This window comes from Physeter macrocephalus, chromosome 7, assembly GCF_002837175.3.
Source record: "Physeter macrocephalus isolate SW-GA chromosome 7, ASM283717v5, whole genome shotgun sequence".
Classification (NCBI taxonomy): Eukaryota; Metazoa; Chordata; class Mammalia; order Artiodactyla; family Physeteridae; genus Physeter; species Physeter macrocephalus.
In genome coordinates this window covers 129766791-129791723 of record NC_041220.1, presented here as the reverse complement: position 1 = coordinate 129791723, position 24933 = coordinate 129766791, and positions in this window count along the sequence as shown.

Below are 24933 nucleotides of genomic sequence, written 5' to 3'. Positions count from 1 at the left end.
AGGATAAAAAATAGTTGGCAGAGCTGTTTACCTTTTGAACAAAAGCTCTATATTTGTGAAACACAAATAATGATTTTCAGAAATATTTTGCAAAGAACATATTTGGAGAAGTGCTACTCTAGATCCTCTTCAGAATATTTTGTTTGCTTAAACATTTAAACTTAAATATGAATTTACTAAAGAAATAAAAGGCAACGACTTTGGAGCAAATATTTGTTGTATGAATCTGAATTTAAATTAACTGAGACCCTTTCACTTAGTAGAAAAATATCAGAAATATGTGACCTATGATTTTGAGTTTCTTGAACGTGAATAGTATCTCACATATCTCTTTATAATTCACATATTTTAAATGGGAAATTAGACACATTTTTAGAACTTATAAGAACCCTATTATATATTGACAATTAAACTTTAAAACTCATGTTCCTGGGAATAAATGCATTGTAATACTGGACAGAATGTTTAGACAGGTTCTAGGTGCAGGCATAAACTGCTCACTTGGTTATGGGAATTAAACCTTGGCTAGGTAGTGCAGCAAACAGAAGGGAGAGAAGTCCAGTGAATAATTTCTGAAAGGTAGTTTTGTCAGGAAGGTGCACTAAAAACAAACAACACCAGTAAAAACCTTTTGTTGATGGGGTAATGGAGTTGAGAAGAAAAACTAAGTGTCCATGTTTAATAGAAGCATAAGATGATCAAAAATAGGTGATCCATATACCTATTATATGGATAGGTGCTTAGGCACAATGCCCTCCACACTGTGAGGATTAAGATGGAATGAATTCCTAGTATTTTGGAAATCTTCTGCCTCATTTAGATTTGTTTTGCACCTTACATCTAGCAAACATTATACTGGTAGCCGCCTCCTGCTTCCACCATGGGAATATAAGTTTAGGCCAATCATATTAAATCCTCTGGTGAATACACCTACCTTACTTGACTGTAATAGACACTACATGTATATTTATTCCCTGTCTATCTATATACCCTTTGACTAGCTGTTTTTTACAGTTTTCAGAGAGGCTCTACTTACCTTCATTAAGCTATTTAGGGTGAAGTTATTATGCAAATCCTGGCTTAAAAATTTAAAAATTATAAATAAGTGGATTAACTCTATTCTTTGCCAATTGGAATGGATAGGACTATTTTCACCTTTTGTTTCTTTTTCTGGGAAACATTTTCTTCCTCCCATGAGATAATATTCAGTATCATTCTTCACGTACAATGAGGGAGGCAAACACTTCTTCCTATATTTCTCAAGCAGGGATAAAACTACACATGACTGTCTTCCCCAGTCAGACAAGTACGATGAGTGGTGTGGACCAGGTGGGCACATGGGAATGGATGTGCTTAGCCAACTGTTGCTAAGGAGAAATGAGGGTTTGTTTTTGCCACATGCTCTGATACTTTTTTTTAAGCTGGAAATGCAGCTTTTTAAATGAAATATTTGGATTTTTTAATATTAGATGAATCTAAATATTTTAAAACACTATGAGCTAAATAAAACTTGAATAACATCAGCTAGTTTGTTGTTTCTGTTTTAAAAAACCATCATTGTCAACAATAAACAATGAGAGGGTAGCTGGAGAATTAAATTCTCTTATGTAAAGCTGGAAAACCATCTCTATTTAAATCAGCTGACTTTTGAACAATGAAATTCATGTCCTCCAAAGAGCATTCCTGGTCCCAGCTGCACCCCAGCAGGATTTATTATATACCTTTTCTCAAATTACCCATAGACCATTTTCATATTTCCTTTAGAGATACAGAATAATACTATTCTAAAATTTTCAAAAATAGCATATGAGGTGTAGAAAGTTCAAATACAATATAATGATGGGACAGGTAATACAGAAAATATGGTGTATGTGTTATCCTAGGAAAACCTTGGAGATATGGCTTTCATGATAGAATATATACCACAATTTAATCACATTAGAAAAATATACAGTTGTACACACATTATATTGTAACATCTTAAGGAAAAAAGGAGTATGGTTTTCCCTTTAAATTTTTATCACCTTGCCAGACTTTGTTTAATACATGTAGAATCAAATTAAATATATCACTAAAGGTTCATTTTGATTTTCCATGTCTTACTAGTCATGAGTAGTGATTCTTGGCACTCATTTACTGAGGAAACTATCGATGCTCATTTATTCTTTGGCTCCTTAAATATATGTAAAGGCAGTATTATTAAAGCAGGATTGATACATAACACGCATAAACGTAACCTGGAAAGAATGAGGTATAGCAAATGGTATTGCAGTGAGATTTAGGGAGTGGTTGCCTAGTGAGTGAAAATCAGTGAAAGATTACTCTTATTTTATGTTTCTTCATCTGCGGGGAATCTATTTCAACCCAAACCTAAACCACAGTGACCTTTGAATCCAAATCTGATTAAGGTCCTCCTGTGAGCTTTTCTAAGGGTTGCTGTTATCAAATAGGCTCAAGTTTCCCGTCACTATTAAAAGAAGATGTTCTTTTGTAGCAGTGTTGAATTCTGAGAGTGAACATTTTCTCTTGAATGATTTTGTTATGCCCATAACTTTTTAAATTAGCTCTAGTTATATTCACACTTCTACATACACACACATGCACACGCACACACAGATATATTCAACTAATGCTTTGAACAGGAATTTTTTAAAGTATCATTTATTGAATTTGTTGACGATTATAAAATAAGGATAATGATGGAAAATATTAAGATACACACACATGTTTTCATTGTGTTTACCAAATTCTTAAACACTGCTTCATCTGTATAGATACTAAAGTGAAAACATAAATAATTATAAATACATACTTGCTACATCATGACACCAAATCATTGTCTGTACTTAATAATTTTCTTCTAATATTAAAATAGTCACCAATATGTTTCTTGACACAGTAGTGAAACACACATATGCACAAGAGTTTACATATAAGAATTGAAAATTAGGGTTTAGAACCTACTTAGACAATTTTTTACCATACAGTATTTCACATAGATCTTTGAAACATTATGACAGTGATAAACTGTGAACACCTGGCATGCTATCACTGATAATGGCAGAAGGCTCTTTGATATATATATTTCTTCTCAATAGGAAAAGCAATTAGATTTTATGGAAGCCATAATCCAAAGGGTGTACAGTTGACATTTTTAGAGTCCTTAGGATGATTTTACTCCTGAAATAAAAGTTTACCTTATATTTAAATAGTAGAACTTCTGTATATTTTAAAATATTGTGATGTTTCCAAAATACTCTACATCTTTAAATCAAAGTTTCTGAAAAAAAATCCTATTTTTAAACATGGGGAAAATATTTTTAAAATAGACACATTTCAGATGAGAAATAATTCCGAGAGCCGTTCAAATTAATTTTTAATTAAATGAATTATTCCTATATCCATATAAGAAAACTTGAACCTCCAACAATAGCATTCTAATAAAACATAGTTATCTATATCCATCTCTGTAAAGTAAAACACAAACTTGTTTGAACTTTTTTGTGATAATCTAAAATATTGTCAGTTATTTGAGTTAATATTTCTTCCAATTCAGAATATCTTCGTTTAAAGAGTTGAGTTTTCCTAACAGCTGGAGAAGCTACCATTTTATATTAAGTACCTAGATACTGCTACTTTGTACAGTCTCTTTCTCATTAATATTGTTCCTGAGAACCCACTATATATATAAGATTTAAAAAACAGTCATAAAAAGCCCTGAGCAAAGTCAGAGATTCCTAACATGTCAGGGTTGGAAAGTATTTTTATATAGCCAACTTGTCTAGGCCTAAACTGTAGTGAACACAAGCTGAGGACAAGTATAAAGGTGATGGATGTCAGCAAGGTCTCTTTGCTTCCTTTATTTTCAAGGAGACTTCTTCCTTAGAGGACTTTTAATATGGTCGCCCAATCAACAACTAATGACAATCACACCCTTGACCAATTTACTGTGGTAGAAGTAGTCCTAAGGTGATCAACATGCATGTCTAAACTAATCTAATTGATTATCATGTTAACTGAAGTTGAGACTAAAATCTAGACAGAATTCATGAAACAGAGTTTTAATTTTGATTTATATGATTCTATTGATACATTAGCTGAGCAAATAAATGGAAGAAAATCAGTAAATTGACATTTTAAAAGTCTAATTAAAATGTGTGAGGCCATGTTTTTATTTTTGTCATCATTATGTGGATAAAGTTTTAGGAAAATATACTTAAATGTGTTTCAGAAGATAGTCCTAACATTATGTATTTACAAATGCATCAGGGTATAATTGTGTCTCAAAGTCAAATCTGCAGAACTTGTTAGCAGAAACCAGCTCCCTTAGCAAATTTAGCTCAAGTCAGTGCAACAATGTTGGTATGTGAAAAGCCACACAGAGTATTACTAAAGACTTACTGGGGCATTGCCTTGTTCTGTGTTCAAATATATGTTAAAACTGAGCAGTTGAGAAAGCTGAGGTTAATGAAAACTTCTTAAATATTGTTTTTCCCATCTTTGTGCACTGGTCACATAAAAACAGATGAAGTCCAAATATCTTCATTTTTCGTAATACTCTTGATTGAGACCAAGCATGGAAGATTTCAGCCTGAAATGATTATCTTTGTCAAAGTTATGACATAGTTTTAAAAGTCTTTTAAAACTGTCTTCCCTTCTTAAATTACTAGTACTATAATAAATTTATTTTAAAATTAAGCATGGAAAGTTAGCTTTGTCTTAAAAATTAATTGTAGTAATCAAAAACAATGCGAAAAAGAACATTAATATTTTCTCACACACAGACATATTTGACTTGGACTAAATGCAAACACAGGCTTTCAATAATAGATGTTAAAAATCATGTATTTATATATGAAGCATATAAGTGGTAGATAGATAGGGAGATAGATCAATGGATATGTGGCTAAGTAGAGGAAGGGAGGGAGGGAGGAAGAGAAAGATGGAAGGGGGAGGAAGGGAGAAAGAAAGAAGGAAGGAAGGAGGGGGAGTGGGAAGGAGGGAGGAAGGAAAGAAAAATTGAGAGAGGAAGAGGAAAAAGTACATTGAACTTTATGAAAACTTATACAAAATATATACAAATTGGTCATTATAATAATATCACAAAGAGTTCTGCTGCTGAATTTGCACATTAAATATATAAGAGGAAACAACAAAAATATATAAAAACAATGACATTTCAGACATAACTAACACAACCTTCATTGAAATGTAGTGAAACAAAGCAATATATGGGAATACATACATTATTCACTACAAAAGATCTCCTTTGCTTTTAAATTTATGGTAAGGTTATAATTGCTGTGTATGAAGGGTGGATTAATAAATGATTATGTGAACATGAAGAATGTTGCATAAAACATCAGTCTCTATTACATTATTTTTTTTCTCTCAGTTTTATTGAGATACAATTGGCATAGAGCCCTGTATAAGTTTAAGGGGTACATCATAATGATTTGACTTAGTACATCATGAAATGATGACCACAGTAAGTTTAGTGAACATCCATCATCTCATACAGATACAAAATTAAGGAATAGAAAAAAAATTTTTCCTTGTGATAAGAGCTCTTAAAATTTACTCTTAACATCTTCCATCTATAACATGCATCAGTGTTAATTATATCAATCATTTTGTACATTACATCCATATTACTTATTTATTGTATAACTGGAAGTTTGTAACTTTTGACTGCCTTCATCCAATCCCTCCTTCCCCCACCCTTACCCCTGGTAGCCACAAATCTGATCTCTTTTTCTATGAGTTTGTTTGCTTTTGAAGTATAATTGACCTATAACACTGTTAGTTCCTGTTACACAAAGTAGTGATTTGATATTTCTGTACATTTCAAAATGATCACCATGATAAGTCTAGTACTTTCTTATTCATCCTCTACTCTCTCATCCATTTATGCATATCTAGCAGCTCTTTCCAACATAACCATTAAGATAAATATATTCAAAAGAATTTACAGGTTAACATATTGGGTATATTCCTATGTATACTTCTATAATATTTTAATTATAAAAGATTAATATCTAGAAAAATAATAATCGATAAAATCATTAACAATTATAATAGCTAAATAGCAGTATCCTGGGAGGTCTAGACAAAATTTTGGAAGGAATGACGTTTTGATACGATTTCAGTTTTGTGTGTGTTTATGTGCAGAAATAGATCAGCTAAAATGCTGCAATATTTTCCCAATAAAAACTAAGGAATTTAAAGGTGCATGAAATAATAATTTAAAATTAAAATTATTTAAATAATGTATGAATAATATAATAAAATGTTGTTATGGCATACCTATTGGAAAATATCTGCTAGACTGCAACAATCTAAATTAACAACGTTTAAACTGTAGAGGAATTAACTTTCAAAATGTGCAACTTTTTCCAATATAGAATATAGTTCAAACCATCTCAGAGCACTTCTCTGTTAGAAGGTGAAAGTTCAGGAAGGAATTTAATATGAAACTGATTGTGGTTAGAAAACCAGGAGCTGGCCTTATTTTTCTTGAAAGAGTAAAAGTAAAAGGGACCTCAAATTATACCCTTTTCCAAAACCCAACACCTAAAGCGGCATTGTGACCTCTTCTAAAGTTGCCTGGGGACATAAACTCAGAACTTATTTGCAAAATGGCTGTGTAATTGAAATTTTAATATCACTTCCTAAGCAGCCTTAGTTTCCTTGGGTGTCCAATGAGTGCCACAGACACTTTCAGGCTGCAAGCTCCCTGCTTATGGGGTCCCAGAACAAAGTGGGAGGCCTTCAGACCACAGAAACTAAACTCAATTTTCCCCTCACTTTGAATAAGCAGAATTACAAATTGTAGTGAGTACAAGACATTTCAGAATTCCCTGATGCTGAGAAGGGCTGTTATCCATAGTCTCTCTCCCTATCCTAAATTAGACCCCATGGGAAACTCTGTTAACTCTTCCATATAACCCATGTCTACATAATAATATACAAATAGCAATCTGGAGAGGTCAAAAATACCTCATAGCTGAATCTAATGCAGGATTCCAGAGTTTTGGCCACCGCAAATTCTGATGGGTTTGTGAGTCTGTTGTTGGCAAAGAGTATTTTATTTTTTAATTTAAAAATTCAGTATTATAGAATCATTTTGAGCACAGAAACTCACTTAACCTTTGTAAACTCTCTTCTGAGACACAGCAGTCTTCATTTTCTTGATGCAAGCTTTTCAGTGGGGAAATAAAACAAAACCAAAAAACAAAACAAAACAACCAACCCCAAACACACTGTATTTCTTCATTTCAGTCTATTTCCCAGCAGTGGCTGCATCCAAAAAAGACGGAGTTGAGCCACCACAAGAAAGACTTTTGTCCTGGAATTCCAAGGCAGGCACAAACCAAAGCCTACTGGAAATCTCGTGGGGGAAAAAAACGTTCTGTAAGGTTTCCACTCTCAAGAACCTCAGTCCATCATTTGAGTCAGCAGGTGATTCAAGACCATCCATCACTAATCATAGTTTTATTATTATTTTTAAAAGAGGTCCATCTCTACATCCTTAACTTACTGTCACGAGGAATTTGTTTCCCAAAATATTTTGTTCCAAATGTAACCATTTCTGAAAACAGAATTCTCTGATTTTCTTAGGCTTTCTACAACCACAAAGTCTCTAAAAACACCACAACCTATCTTTGTCGCATCTCAAAGTTTGGTGAGGCCATTGTAATAAAGGGGAGAAATTCAGAATTCACACTTTAGTTTTATATACTTTTTTTTTGTATATGGGAGCAGAAAATTCTAGACACTGTAGAAATTCCAGATAAAAATAGAAAGACCACCAGATTGTGTGGTGAAAGGGGGATGGAATGAATACTCACTCATGATGTGGGGATTCTGCCCTGGGTAGTTCCCTGCCCACCCTGTGATTTTCTCTCTTAAGTCCTGATTTGACCTACATTCTCTTCCATTGCCACATTCATCTTTCCCCTTCTGCTTTTCTTTCCCTTTCAGAAATCTACAGAGTGAGGCAGTATTTCCCAATTATTTTTCATATCTGGTGTCTCTGCACAAAGCACACAATCACCTTTTCAGGTTTTAAAGATTTTTAAATATTCTAGTAAACAGATAGGATTAAGCAAAATAATGAACTTTGAAGCAGTTTCATTGTGTGACATCTGGTAAAATCATGGGCTAATATTGTTCATACTTCTGTCATGCATATCATGCCAATCTCAGTATCCCTCTCTCCCTACTTGACCCAACCTGGAGATAAAGCACAGATAGCCACTCACTCTCTATGCTTTCCCTGTGTCAGCTTCATTGATCTTTTCATTTCCTGCACAAGTGCTTTCATTCTTCAGGACCTTTGAACAGGCCGTACCTTCTGCATTGAATAGTCACCCTGACTCTTCACCTGTTAAACCCTATCATTATGCAGGCCCATGACTCAGTATTTTCCTGACTCCACAGTCTAATCTAGATGGCTTTTGTTATTCCTTTTCATATTACCCAGTTCTTACCTTCAGAGGAAATAACAGAGGTAGCATTAATATGGTTTCTTTTCTTGGATTCTTTCTTGTCTCTCTTACATACTGGATTATAAGCTTTATCAGGCCAGGGACAATACCCATGTTTTTCAATGGCACACACGCAACATAACACCTGTGGGTTTCAGAATTTTTTTCCAACTTGTTTGGTCTATAATATCCTTTACTGCCACCTTCGTCCACTTCAATCTTGTCCTGGCCTTACCAATTAAAAACTTAAGTACTTTACTGCACATTCCTTCTTTTTATCTCTGCCATTCTCATCCTTCCTCTCCTTGAAATATGAAGCTCAGTCGAGACAATGTTTTTGGTGATGGTAATTCCACAGTTTCTGTTGCCTGGGCAGTGGCCCGATCGGTATGGCTAATTCCAACCAGATCCTTTTGTTTTGGATGGTAATTCCCCAAACAAGCAGCAGAGTTTCATGCAGCATATCTATTCACTGATTCCCATCTGGAGATCTCTAAAGGAAGGGAAAACAAGAACCAGAGAGTTGGCATGTGCTGAAAGTTGCCTCCTGACACCAAGGGCATATGCCAGAATCTGTCCAGAATTCAAGTGAGCACATAGTCATCATGTGATGGAAATACACTTTCTTCTTTATGAGCACACTCCTTCTCAAAACAAACAAAAACAAACCAAAAAACCTAAAAATCTCAGATTACAGGTAAAAGAGGGATGATGCAAGTTCAGGAATTAAAGGGCAAATTGCCAGTACTACAGATAACCCTTCCTGGGTGGGGATGATGAGGTTGGATCTGTTTGGGGCCCAGCATTCACTCTTCTCTGTAGGACCCATGTTGTTTCTGTTGTGACGGAAGGTCTAGTATCTCTAGTTAACCCTATGTGGATACGTTTTACTGATGTGCTTATTTTAAGTAGAGTTTTAGGTCTCATTTTATCGTATAATAATATATTTTCCTTAGTACATCCTGCAAATTGTAATTACCTGATTTATTTTTAACAAACATCAAAAAAAATCTGTGAGGTGTTCTAACAGTATCTAAACAGAACCTCTGTGTCTGCATTCTTCCTATGTTATCTGAGATGTCTTTCATCGTGACAATGTGGTGGACCATTTCCAGCTGTTTTAGTGCGAAGACATCACTTTTCAGTAGTATAATAAATGGACTCCTATCAAACAGAATGTAGACTATCATACTTCCATGACACAGAATTCAAAAACAACACATATGTAACAGAAATAACTTTGCAAAATTCAGTCACTTCATTAGCAATATGATATAGGTTACATAACTAATAATTTGTTCTGTGTAGTTTTGGAAATGATTATAAAAAGCACTCAGGATAATACCCCAAACTCATTAATAACAGTATTTCTATCAGTGACTCAAGCTCTCCTTTAAATAACAGTACACTTGGCAGGGGATGGAAAGTGTTATTGCTCCTTTGAATTAAATATTTGCTCATGATACTACCTGTTTTAGTGCAGTTGTGCTACCAAATACATACACATGTATCCACCGTAAATACATACGGGTCCCTTCCTCACTTTCTTCAGGACCTTTTTAAATTTACTTATCATTGAGAATTTCCTTAAAAATGTTATTTAAAATATCACCCCCACCCCCACCCCCAATCTGGTATGCCCTGTGTCCATTATATTGCTTTGCATCTTGCATATGGCATAACACCAATTGACATGGTTATATGCATTCATTGTCTGTCTCCCTACTATTAGAATGTGAACTTCATGAGGTTGGGCCATTTATTTTGTTCTGTACAATATCCCCTGATGTAAAATAGTGCCTGAGATTTGAATAGACATTTCACTAAAGAAGATAAATGAATGGCCGTAAACACATGAACAGATGCTCAACATCATGAGTCATTAGGAAAATGCACTTCAAAATCACAAGGCACCACCTCACACTAAGTAGGATGGATATAAGCACAATGATGAGCAAAAACAGGTGTTGGTGGGGTTGTGGTCAAACTGGAGAGCTCATACATTTCTGGTGGGGATAAAAAATGGTACAATGATTTCGGAAGAGTTTGATAGTTTTTTAAAAAGTTAAACATAAATGACCCAGCAATGCCACTCCTATAGGTATATACACAAGGGAAATAAAAACATTTATCCATATAAGGACATATATATTAATATTCATAGCATCATTATTCATAAGAGTCCCAGACTGGAACCAACCCAAATGTCAATCAACTGGTGAGTATATAAATGAGATGTGCTATAGCCATAGAGTGGAATACTATTCAGCAACAGAAAATAGTGTATTACAGATACATACTACCACATGTATGTATGTGGTAGAAAAAACAAAACAAAAAACTATGCTTTTAAAGAAGCCAGGTGTAAAAGGCCTTGTATGTACACTTCCAGTTATATAAAATGTTCAAAAAAGACAGAAAGTTGAAGAGAGGTTGCCTAGGGCTGGTGGTAGAAAAGGGAAATGACTGCAAATGGACAGAAGAGATGTTTCAGGGGATGAAAATGTTTGAGAACTGGATTGTGATGGTTTTTGCACAACTCTATAAATTCACTAGGAATTATTTAATTTTACACTTAAACATGTGAATTTTAAGGAATGTATATTAGAATTCAATAAAGCTGATAAAAATGGACTAATGCAAAGTAGGGCCTCAATTTGTTGAATTAAAGAATAATGAAATATGTTCCTTACTCAATAATGATCACCACCTCAGAAGAAAGAATACCCTGAAGTGATTTGATATATGAATGTGTGGGGCTATACACATAGTGTTATACAAACCAAAATGTACATACTTTATGTAATAATGTGTGTATGTATATGTAGGTGTATATGGGTATGTATGGGGGGGGTGTATGTACTCATTTTCACAATCTCAGGAAATTTCTTATAATGTAAGAGGCATTAGAACCTAAAATATACAAGTGATGTTTTAGACGTGGTTGTGAATTGGGAAGAAACAAGTCAAGATTCCATTATCACAGCATATTGTAGAGAGAAGTGTTTTGCCCATGTGCTGTCTCAAGTACAGCCATAATTGTTTGAAAGATAAAAGTGTAATGAAGAGGAGCTTCTGTAGTCTTAGTGAAACAGTCAAATGACCAGAAGGATGCTCAGATTTGACGGTCTGCTGAAGACACAAGCACATAGGCCTCTGCAAAATCTCACTACTCTATGTCACAGCGTCTGATGCACTCTTCCTCTTAAAGGTAGCCAGGAGCACTCAGAGTAATTAATTTTGATAATGAAAATAACATCTGTGTATAGCATTCTGAAGCTATTCATGCAGCAGAAAGGCAAAAAAATGCAAACTTTGAAATTATGATAGATGCTATTTATAAAGTGACCATCTAGGAAAGAAGTTGTGTATGAGCTTTAAAGTAGAGGCTAGGGTTTTAAAAGTTATTTTCAATAATGGAAGCTTGCTATGTAAATTAAGATTTGGCATTAAATCCTTTCCCTGAAAATGTTAAGTCGTGGTTTTTCTGTTTTCGAAATTGTTCCAGGTCTCATCATCTCCTCCATGAGGGGAAACATTTGGACTGGGTAACCATGTTCCAGCTTATGAGTATTAGACATTGCTTTTTTCCTGAGTACCTTAGAGTCAGCTAACAGTCACTGTTTTAAACGGATTTGTGAAAGCAAGGAGTAGGTTCGTGAGGAGAAAAAGTGCTCTGAGAACGAATGGTCAGGCTCCTATCCTTGGCTGCCTCTCTGGTGTGAGATCATAGCAACTGAAACTATTTTTCATCCTCTACTGTAATATACTGTTAAAAATAAAAACAGTACTGAGAGAGAGAAAAACAAATGAACAAAAGTTTATTTCATTTATTTTTAGAAAGAAGCAGAATGGTTGAAAGAAAGAAAACCACTTTCATGTTATCTGAATATTTAGGCTTCATGAACTGACTGATTTCCCTGGTCACACTCCCCTCCAATAAAACCTGCAGGACAATGTTGGTAGTAAGAACTTGGTCAAGGATATTAAAATGTTCTTCTCTTCTCATTCAGATCCAAAAGGCTATTTGCCAAAATGTATTAATTGGATATTTGCTTTCCAAATTATTTACGTATCTGCCAAAAGTGCTTTTGAAACTTTTGGCATGAGTTACTCTGGATACAAAGAAATATGAGCTGTAAAATAATAAAATAAACTGGAAAATAGCAGCTAAGTGTGTTTCATTTCTTTATGAACAGCCAATACCTCTATTATTCAAAGTAATTTGAGTCCTTTAAAAATGATATGTATAGAGTACAGAGGATAAATCAACCATGGGAAACCTAATCATAACAATATTCCTTATGTTCAAAATTTGCTACAAGAAGGGACCGTTTGTTATTCACATAGAAGGGAGTGTAGTTATAGCTGTATGAAATGGAGCTCATTATTAAGCGATTTAATTTTTTAGGAGTCACATGGCATGAAGCTTAGGGAATACATCAGAGAAACGTGCTAATATACATGGATAAATGAGCTCTTTAGAGATGAGTATAAACAGAACATTTATTAAAGTACTTCTTAAAATTACAGAGTGCTTAGAGACAATTCTTACAGAAACATGTGTAAGGAAAATAGTTTTGGCTAGTATTCCAAATGGCAGTAGTTCTTGGTTTGTATCTACCTGTGTTTCTCCCACCTCATTTTTATTCATTCTTAAACACAACAATACAAGGTATTCCTCACTTCAAGCTTATCTAAGTTATTTTTCACCTTCTGACTTTAAAACTTTGGAGCAACTTGACTTAAATTTTCAGACTTCATTTCAATGCAATGTGAGTTCATGGCCACCACTCCATTTCAGGGAGGAGAGCCTATCTTGAGTTCAAGCTTTTGTAATCCCTGGAATAGTCCCAAACTGCATAAAAGCCAATTTATGAACTATCACTTTAGAAGAGCAACAGACATGGGTAGGAGGTAAAATGCCTAAGGAGATGATTTGCATTCCGAATTTGAGATAGAATTTTAGCTCATTTGACGGCTCCTAAATTTCAGTTTGAGGACTGATGTTGATCTATGATCATTTTTTTAACCACTATATGACACATGTGGATAATAAAAATGTAGTGATGTTTTAGGTAAATTATAAAGACTAATTTGACCGTCGTTTCTTAATATGTACAATGACACACATACAAATATTTATGTATGTGTGTATAGATAGATGTATGTGTGTATATATATGCACAGATACACATACATACACAGGCACATCTCCGATGTGTTAAAAATTGTTAAAATTCTTCTTTTTAAATGGAATAAAGGTATATAGTAAGTAGTTCCTTAACTTAATTGACTAAATGATTGGATGATTGATTGATTGATTGATTTTAACATCTTGATCTGAAAAAATTAAAGATAAGCAACCCTAAGATGGAAATTCCTTTATTAATGATCCAAGAAATTTCAAATTTCAAAAAGCAAAGTGTTAGAGTGACCCGTAAGCAACATTGAAAAATAGAAGTTGGTACCTTCCTTGTGGTACCCACATTTATAACCCTTCAGGAGCCTGCTATTCTCATGCTTTCTCCACAGACCTTCACGCCAATCTTTGATTTCAAATCTGATGGATTTCAAAGGGGGCACCTTTTAATCACTCATGTTGTAATAAAAATTTGAGTCACTGTTCATCTTCTCTTAGGTTTCCTTCAAGTTAAGAATTAAAAGTGAATTCAAATATTTTTCATCTGTCAAGAGGCCTCTAGACATAAACTGTGTTACTTGTAAGCAGTACATCAATACTTATCACTGCCTAAAACCCCTGGGCATATGCCTTTATAGGATGGTGATTTCTCTCCAGAGGGACCAGGGGAAGGAAAAATGTGGCACAAGCTATTCTTCCCTCTAATATCCAATCCATTGATTCATTATAGACTATTCTTCTCTCTAATATTCAATCTCTTTATTCATCCAAATAATTTGCATTTGGCTCTACAGCTGCATGGGACGTAAATCAAGGGTTTCATGTAATTAAAGGGAATAATTACATAGGAAGATAATTCCTTTTTAATGTGTTTCATATGAAAGTCCCCACAGCTCTAGGTTTTTAGCCTTGTTTCCTTGGCCTCAGATCTGCCTCACTTGAAAATGACTTTCTACCATTTTAATTTCCCCCACCTTCTGGAACACCTTTCCTCCTACTCACATGGATGGGGGTCTCTGAAGGATTCCTACTCTTTTCAGTGTCACATTTCACCAATTTGGGTTAGATCAGTCTAGAATAACAGTCAGTTGCAGCCCGCCAGGAATGAGGAGATATTAGAAACCGTAACTTAATTCTACATGGGAGAGAATGACAAATGTTTTCTTTAACTGTGTCCGACTTTCTGAAATTTCAATTATGATGATATATCAAGTGGTTTGTGGCTGTAACAGAGCCATTAGGTTTTAGAATTGCTGCATCTTAACTATGAGAAAAGAGTGTTTGTCTTTACCTAGGACCAAGTGGAATTCTTAGAAAAATGTTATCTTCTCAGTACAATATGGTAGCAGAAGAAAAGTAATGTGAGGATTTATGATTCTGGGCTACAAGCAATAGTCAGAGTGCATGAAGGACATGTCCATTTTTAGTAAAGTTGAAATGAAATTTCTTTATAGAATGATAACTTGACAGTTCAGAACTCTCCCTGTACAGGACTCTATTCTTTTCCTCATCCTTCCCAAGGAATTGGGGAAAAAAAAGTTTCGACTCAGAACTTTTGATGCACAGGGTGGCACATTTTTCATTAACTTTGTTTTCTACATATTGATGGGCATTAAAATCCCTGGAAAATGATGTATGGAACTCTCTTTGAAAGAGTTATAAAGTACTTACTTTGCCAACAGATGGCAAGTGTGGCAGGCGTAGGGAAAGAAAAAGAGATTGTCTTTGTGACCTTTCCCACAGAGGACAGTGTGCTGTCACCCCTTTACCTGAATTTGCCAAACTGTGGCTCTTGATGTCTTGCTCAAGAATTCACCTACACGGCATAAAATAAGGCAAGCAGGAATAAACAACTAAATTTTTTTTTTTAATTATAAAAATGATTTGAGTGTAGAATTTCTCGATCTGAATTTTATGGAATTCAGACAGCCTGTGTATGAGATTTCCTGATAAATGGCTTCCTCACAATTTTTCTCAGTAGAAGGTCTGTATCTTCTGCTAGATTCTCAATGGCAGTTCAAGACCCTCAAAGTGCTAGCATGCATTAGTGATGTGTATTACAATTTACTGATAGGAAATTAAGTGGGTAATTACAAGACGGGCATTTTACCTCGTTCTATGTAGCATATTATTTCACTGGTAACCGTCCTAGTTTCGGATTCATAAATGCAGAACCTGAAGAAAGGACTTGGGTGCTGGTGTATTGTTTGAAAGGTGGTCAGAGGAAGTAGGTGAGAGAATTGGGGGCGTGAGACGAGAAAGGAGGAAAAGCCAATGAGTGGTCTGTTTTCATGGTTTCTCTATATGCAACACGCGAGGGCTCGACTCTATAGGAACTTCTGAGAAATGTACAAAATGTTTTTCTGTATTATTCATCCTAAGTATGGAGACTGGAGCATTCGTCTACTGGCTTCCATCATTCCTAACAAATTGAAAATCATTCTCAGGGCACTAACTCTACCTCCCACGCTGCCTTCTTTTGGGTTGCAGCCACTGGAAGGATGAGGGAGCTTGAATCTTCAGAGAAAGCCCTCTGAAGCAGGGAACCACAGAGCATGCTGGAGATGAGGTGCCCTGGCATATTGAGAGTCACCCAGCTACAGCTGTGGCTGAAGTCAGAGATGGCCCAGAGAGCATATGACACGGGGCACAAAAAGCACGTGTCTCAATGACCCAATGGATTTAAGAGAATATTAAAATTACAACTAAAAAATCAAAATACTGGAGATTATTTATTAGAAAAGTCTATGATGTAGATACATGCATGTCAAACAAAGCCCCTCCACTTATAAAATTTCCATTTAAAATTGGAAGCACTTTTCATGTGAAATGACAGCGTGCTTTTAGAGCTAGATACCAAGAAGCTTTATGTACTAAGACTGTGGGCAATTCTGCTGTAGGGTATAGGTAAAGATCTTTGTTAACAATGAAATGGAAAAATTAGAATGAAATATTTTGTTTGACATATGTCCAGATTTTTTCTCTTTCAAATGTTCTACAAAGACTTAGGTGGAATTTTATTCTGTCCAAATTCAGTTTGCTTATTCTTTCATCCCAAATGGAATGATGTAAGAAAAACATAAGGCAGTGTTGATTCTAGGCAGGCTCTTGGTTTAATATCGGTGAACTGGACTGCTGTAACTGCTGACTGGGTCTGTGATGAATGGGCGAGAACAGTGTACTGTAGAAATACTACGTGGTGGTTGTCCACATAGCACATAGGCATAAGCACATTGTTCTTCAGGCCTTTCCTCTGGCAGATGACACGGGGGTACATCCAGCATTGGAAATGTGTTTTTCAGTGTCTGTGCCTACTCTAACAGGAAGAAAGTCAAATTTTGTTTACCCGTCTTGTCTGTATGTAACACCAATGCAGCTGCAAGTCTTGAATTTGTTTATTCTGCAGTTTGAGAGGAAGAGAGTGTCTAGACAAAAGAATGGTTAGCTTCTTGCCATTGTCAGTCAAATGCAGCATGTTCTTTGTGCCACGGAGCTGCTGTTAGGTATATGCTCTTCAGAGTATACAGAGGATGTTAAAGTCATAGATACAGCCAGTTCACTCAATGAGAAAAATACTAGACGTTCTGTCCTGCAGCAAGAAAGCAAAGAACAAGAACAGTTATAGCTTTAAACATCAGAGAATGAGGATCAAATTCTATTTTTTCCTTTCTTTTGCTGGCACGGACGCAAATGTGTAGATAAGTCCAAGAAAAATACAAAACATGCAAATATTATGAACATAAGTCATGCTAGTCTCAAAATCCTTACAAGATACCTCACACATAAAAGTTGGCTCCCATGTCCTTGAAATGAAAAATAAAATGTTAAACAGCTTTGCATATTCTATGAAAAAGATTATTCAAAGATGTTGACTATTATTTAAACAAAAATAATTTGGCCATTTTGTTATTTTAGAGTAGAATTGGGAGGTTTTCTGCAGCTTACTTTCCTGTTTTTGATGGCTCAGTTTCTTTTTTTCTCACAGATTTAGAATTATAGTGTTATATTCAGATAGTGCTCTTAAGAATAGCATTGTACAAACAAAACTGCTTTATAAATTCTGGACAGTTTTCCTCAAAGAGAGCTTTGTTCTGTATAACATTTACCATAGCAAATTCTGAAAATGGTCTGTCTTTATATTTTATCCATTTATAAGTTTCTCCATAGGATACTGAATATATAGACAATATAATATTTTCTTCCACTGTTCGTGTTGTATCTCTGAACCAGTTTTCTGGTAGGAAAATGTTTCTGTAAATCATCTGAAAGAAAACTTAACTAAAGCTGTTTAAATATATGGTAAGAAATTCACATCCAAGAATCACTTTGGAAAAGGGGTGTTGACCAGGGTGGTAGGATCAGCAGAAATTAATGTATAATAGAATGGTAAATATGCAATTCCTCTCAATATTAATATGACTGAAAAGATATGTGAAAGGGAGGGGGGGGTTAGAGTGTCTCCCCAGGGGAAGCTGTTTGTGCCAGAGATGGTGAGACAGACTGCTGTAAAGTCTGTACCTAGAAATCTTTGGGGCACCACCTCCAAAATATATGCTGAATTTATCCACTTCCCTTCATCTTGACTTGCCTTCTCTAGAGTTCAAGCTACTCTGATCACTTCCACAAACTATTAAAATTGTCTCACAGCTCTGTTCACGCAACCCTGCAGTTCTAACAGCCAAAGTGTGCGTTTAAAACTTGTGTTACTTGGACTCCCCTGGTAGCGCAGTGGTTAAGAATCGGCCTGCCAATGCCAGGGACACGGGTTCGAGCCCTGGTCCAGAAAGATCCCACATGCCGCGGAGCAACTAAGCCCGTGAGCCACAGCTACTGAGCCTGCGCTCTAAAGCCCGTGAGACACAACTACTGAGCCTGCGCGCCACAACTACTGAAGCCCACGCGCCTGGAGCCCGTGCTCCACAGCGAGAAGCCACTGCAAAGAGAAGCCCGTGCACCGCAATGAAGAGTAGCCCCTGCTTGCTGCAACTAGAGAAACCCCTCGTGCAGCAATGAAGACCCAATGCAGCCAAAAATAAGTTAATTAATTAATGTTACTTATGTATTGAAAAGGCTGAAGTCAGTAAGGTGCAAGTGAAAGAACACTAAACAGTTTTCTTTCTCCTTTTCAAACACACACACACACACACACGCACACACACACAGAGCACATGCCAAGGCAACTGGTTCTTTCGATCCTTCTTTTAGCTAGCTCTGTCCTATGTCTTGAATCAATTTTAGGCCAGGTTTCTTTCTTTCATTTTTTTTGTCATTTAAATGATATAATGTCATTTATAATCACACAAATTGTTAAATTTGATTATTAAAATGGCTGGCCAAATCTCAAAACATTGTTTAAAATTCAAGCTTCTTCTCTCTCTCTGCCTGGGTTTGCGTCAAGCTACGAGTATCAGCACGGGACACAGCGGTAACTTCTCCATCTCACCTCTGTGGCTCTCCTTCCTCTCCTCTCCTGTCCCAAACTGTGGCTCAGGCCACAGGGATTGTATCTTTCTGTTAGGGTCTTATCACACTTCCAGTTTAATAATTTTGGGACAACTTCAGGCTGGTTTATTGTCCCAGCCTGAAGAAATAATCACACATACTTTGCCCCCAACATCAGTAGGACAGTACAACTTTTGTCAACTTAGAAGTTTCAGGCTGTTAACAACGGTTTTTCAACTTCAGATTTCTCTGTCACTGTATCCCACAGACAGCAAGGGATCCTGGTCAATCTTTCTGTTTATTCCCCTTATAGCCCCTCTCACCTGACTTTAATTCAAGAAGAAATGACTCTCCGCAGAGTGGAACAGAATACAGGAGACACTCCTTCTCTTCTGGTCTTTTCAACATCAATCCATTTTTCCCTTAGAAGGGTGTCTGCTTATGAGAAGTACAATAGTTTTCAATTATATCCTTTCAATTCCCAAATAAGTGGACTAGTACCTGACTTTGTAATGAGGACATACTCAGCACATATTATGTTGTTCTTGACTTTCAAGGCTTCAGTCAAACTATATAGCATTTTACTATCCTGGTAAACATAGAAGTCATACACTTCTCTGCTTAAAATTCCTTTAAGAGAAATCAATTAAGATTAGGTTTGCTAGTGAGTAAGAAAGGCTCAAAATATCAGTAGCCTAAATAAGAGAGAATTTTGTTTTTATCTCATACAACAGTAGAATGGTAGGGGAATCCAAGCTGATATCATGACTCTGCTCTCACAAGATCCTCAGGACCCTCGTTTATTATATATTCATATAAAGTGGATATAATAATAAGTTCACTGCAGGCCAATGATGGCTTTTCTACCTCTAGTCATTACATCCACCTTTCAGCCAGCAGGAAAGAAAGAGAAACTGAAGAAAAAAGGAAGAGGAGACACGTGACAACTGATTTTTAAGGAAGTTTACTTAAGCTACCAGTTCTTGCATCTGCTTATATCCCATTGGTTCAAACTTATCTGGCTGTATTTAGCTGCAAGAGAGGCCGGTAAATGTATCTACCCTCCACCCTGCTTTGAGTGGTTATGTATTCAATCACTATGGAAGTGTAAAGTACATGGATAGGTGATAATTATGGGTCTCTTCCCAACTTCCTATAGAATTTACAATAAAATCTAAATTCCTTCATGAGGCTTACAACATAATAGAATATCTGGCGCCTGCCTACCTTGTAAGCTTCATGAGATTTTTCCCCTTCTCACTGTGCTTCAGCCATATACAACTACTTTGTGTTTTCTGAACATTCCAGGCTCATTTCTAACTCTCACTTTGGCACTTGTGCTTCTTTCAACCTACTACTTTCTTTCCTCAAATCTTCTCATTGAGAGTTCTATCCAATACATCCTCAATAATGCTTTCTGCAATTAATTTATCTAAGTCAGGAAGTGTCTCTATCCCCATCCCCATCATCACTCTTTAATATAATTGTCAGCAGAGATGGTATGCCACTGTCTGAAATTATTTGTTTGCTTATTTATTGTCTCCCCACAATAGTACTATAACTGCAGAGGGTGCTGTCTATCTTCTTTACATTTAATCTTCAGTCCGTACAACTCTGCCAAGCATGTGATAGCTACTTGATATTGACTGAATAAATGCATTACTATATTAATAGCTTTTCAAATATAAAGCAGCTGCAAATGTAGGTGGTTGTATCGGAATGCTTTTAAAAAGTTTTTCATGGTGGTGGTTGTAGTTGTTGTTTGTATTCACCCATTTCCCCCCAAAATGGGGGAATACCCATTCCTTTCCCCAAGGAAAGGAATCTTTCCTTACCAGGTCATTTTTTAAACTAAGGCAATCCTAATATTTATTAAAATGACTCTTAAAAATAATATAGTTTTCAAGGAATAAAAACTACTGTAATTTACTTTCATTAAGAAAATTGGGCTATATCACCCAGGGAACTTTCAATGATGCTAATTTCCTACTTTTTTTCTTTTTTTAACGGTATATGAACCTCAGAGTTCATATCCCCATTTAGATAAACCACAGAGAATTAAAACGTCCTAGTTTTTTCCATATTAAATTAAGTTGTATTATTTCAAATATAGGTTTATTTTTATCCTTTTACTTCACAATAGGTAAATATAGCTCACAGATAGAGACACTTAATGGTTTAAGTCATGATGTCTTATTATTCTTAAAAATAGATTTTCTTTCCCCTAAAAACTCCTAAAATTATGGAGGTTGCCTGGATATATTCCTTAACAGTCCTAAGGGTACTGCTTGTCTTCCTTTTCAGAAGTTCTTCACACATTCTTAGAACAAGTGTCAGTTATGATCTTTCATTGCTGTATTTTGAGGTTTGGGCAAGAAGCAATGCATATTTCCAATGCATATCATTTTCTTACATTGCTGTGTGATAGTTTTTTAAACAATGTTGCTATTTTTTTTTTTTTTTTTTTAACAATTGAGCTGTGCAAGACAGCCTTACATATGCCACTACTGACTCTTGGCGTCTTTTAGTCTCCTGGACTGCATTTGCACACTTATTTGCTGAGCAAGATTTCTCTAGCCTTTTTTTTTTAAATGTATTTATACAATGGACAGCATTAACTTATAGTTTCTAAAATTAGGTATTGAGTATTTCATATACATGTTTTAGAGACTTTATATTTTGTGAAATAATTTCTAAATAATTTAAGTCATCTGATCATCTCAATGTATGTACATTTTTATATGAATCTAAAATCAATATGTATATAATGTATACACATAGCACCTCTTCAAAGCACTAATGATAAAACCTAATTTGCTTTGCTTAATTTGCATATTCTACCATTTGATCTTTTTCTTTCCAAGTTTACTTAAAACTTTCTGGACAGAATTTATGCTTTTATTTTTCTTCACCTCTAGTAATTACCTCCTGTGTATTTTCTTGCCTTATCTTTGTTCTGTGTCTCTCCTACTTAGAACTAATCGGTACGTGAACAGTTTCTTATTCTCTCTAGTAGGATGTTGCCTCTTCCTGTGTACTGCCTTAGCCTTTTGTACTTTCTTTTAACCTATTTTTTAACCTCAAATTATGCATTTGTGAAAGTAAGTTTACATGTGTATAAATAATTTGTTGGGCATTATCTTAAGATACTGATCATTTTCTACTAATGTGTCTTGATAACCCTATTAGATTGTAAATATTTGGTGTGCAGAAACCTTGTCATATTTACTTTTTATCTGGTAAAAGACCAAATAACTTTACTTGCCTTCTGTAAAATTTTGGTTGCACTCGTCTGAATATGCATGAAGCCTATTTTCCTTGAAGTTCTTCATTGCCTGAAAAAGTATTATCCAAATCATCATTTCCATAGGACCACCCTAGTTAAATCAGTTTCTCCCTGTCTTCCCCCTCCTTTCTATTACATTACCCTAGTTTGTATTCATCAGAGCAGGTAACTGTATCTACATTTTGAAAAGTGAGTATAGTATGAATATATGTGAATAAGGTAAATAATAAAATACTTCTTACTTTTAAGCATAGTATTTATTGCCTGTTTCATAACTGAAGATACCAAGAAGCTTAGTCAAGTGAAGGAAAAATATAAGGTAGTGAGTGTGGGTCCTTCTGATTGTAGGAAATAGGGAAACTACTGTAGGTCTATCTTTTAGGAAGAATATGGTATCAGAAGGGTTGCGATCTAAAGAACACAACTGCTATTAGGAGTCTATCCACTAATGTTAAGAATGTTCCAACAACAGTATAGAGACAGGGTATAAAATTGCATAAAAATGTAATATGTCAAAATCCACAGAGAGGGAGTTGATTGGTATCAGAGAAGTTTGTCAGCAGGTAGCAGTAACTGTCAGATAGGACTACCAGATGCTTAGCAACCATGACATTCAACACGGAATCCAGACATTAACTCAATTACAGTGAATTAAGGAATAATTCATTGTAATTAATAATTGTGATTAATAATTACAATAAGGAAACTGTTACCCTTCCTAACAGGAAAAGCAAAAGTTATTGCTAATTCTTAGCAAAAGTTAAGTATTAAGGTTGCAGGAACAAGTTAAACATTAATTTATCAGACTAGATTAGCAGGATAATAGTGGAAAAGTAGCAACGGACTAGTTACAGAGATCTCAAAATCAGTCTAGAGCACCTAACGGATCACCTGCCTGAGATTAAAAGTCTGTTGACCTAGAAAATGAGGTTAGAGCTGAAGGGGGGAAAAAAAGGCTATATATTTTGAAAACTGGCAAAGGATGACATAATTTAAAATATATTTATTAAGACCTGTGATTGCACATTGTTTGAATTATGAAATAATGCAAATATATTTTGTAAGTATATAATGAAACAAATTAGTATGCTATCTACATAAACTTAAAACATTGTACTATCTCCTTATTGACTTTTCCCATATCCGAGGAACACTACTTGACTTTAAACTGAGTATATTTAACAATTTAAACAGTTTTAACTGAAAAAAATTATACCATAAGAGCAAGTGAAAAATCTATAAGAGGTATGATTAATTAAAAATAACTGTGGAAATAAATAAAAATAAAATAAAAATACCACAATCTCATGAAATTTTTGCTGTATTCATTTGCTTTGTCAACATCGTAACTTCTGTGCCCTACTGTTTGCTCTGTTAAGGGAATTAGCATGTGCTTAGAGGGATACTAGATTTTCCCCATTATTTAATCAGAAAGATTAAAAGTGAGTAATTTCCAAACTCTGTGGTTCAAAGTTATTTAAGTATGGTGACTCTGCCTCCCCTAATATCTTCTCCAGAATCACCAGAGCCCCAGTTTTGGCAAGATGTTAATGAAGCAAAGATGCCTCAATGCATGCAAATTTTAATCACTCTGTGTTCAAGGAAAAATGAATAACAGACAAAGAAACAAATCCTAACCACAAATTTTCTACTCAACATTTTTTTAAACATTAGCCAAATTTTTTCCAATAATTGATATTTAGGGTTATTGTTTTTAACTATAGCATAAAAAGTCATATGTTGGTAAATATATTTAAATATTTGGGTTTTTCAAATTTGGGTAACAACATTATGCTTATAAAGTTTTTTCTGCCAAGTCTCTCTCCCTCTTTTTTTCTCACACTCGCTCACTCTTTCCAAAACATGCATTCTTTTTCTCTCTTCTTATCATATGTAGTTAAAAATCTCAATTACTTAAATACATGTATATTTAGAAATAAAAATTTTAAATTAAAAATAGTATATTTTATGCCATGCATATTATTGATACTTAATGTTTTTTAAGTATAAATCTAGTGTCTATACACAATTATTTTGCAAAATGTTCTACAAAGTTAAAAGTTCTAAAGGTGAATAATAACTTCTAATTCTGAAGATATGACTCAATGTCCTGAAAATATGTGGGGAGATAGATAGCCTCTTTTGAAATAGAAAGCTTAGAAATCAATTTTATTAGTCTCTCACTTTCTATTAAATTTAACCTGGAGACATTTTTTTAGCTCTAGTCAGGAAACTCAGCTTTCAACATTTAGCAAAGGTCTTTCTTTGAAGATGTAAATAAATTATTTCCAATTGGAATGAGGCTCATCTTTTCTATGGTATAGGCACCTGTCTATGGTAACAAGACTAAGCCCACCACTTCATTGTTCACATGCCACATGGCAGATGGCAGATGACAATGACCTTTAGTCATTTTGTCCAGTGAGAGATTAAAGTTAGCTCATAAATTGCCAATCTGTTGAGCCATCTGGTCTTTCATGGTGGATTTTTTTTTTTTTTTTTTTTTTTTCTTTTTTTTTTTTTTTTTTTTTTTTTTTTTTTTTTTTTTTTTTTTTTTTTTTTTTTTTTTCGTT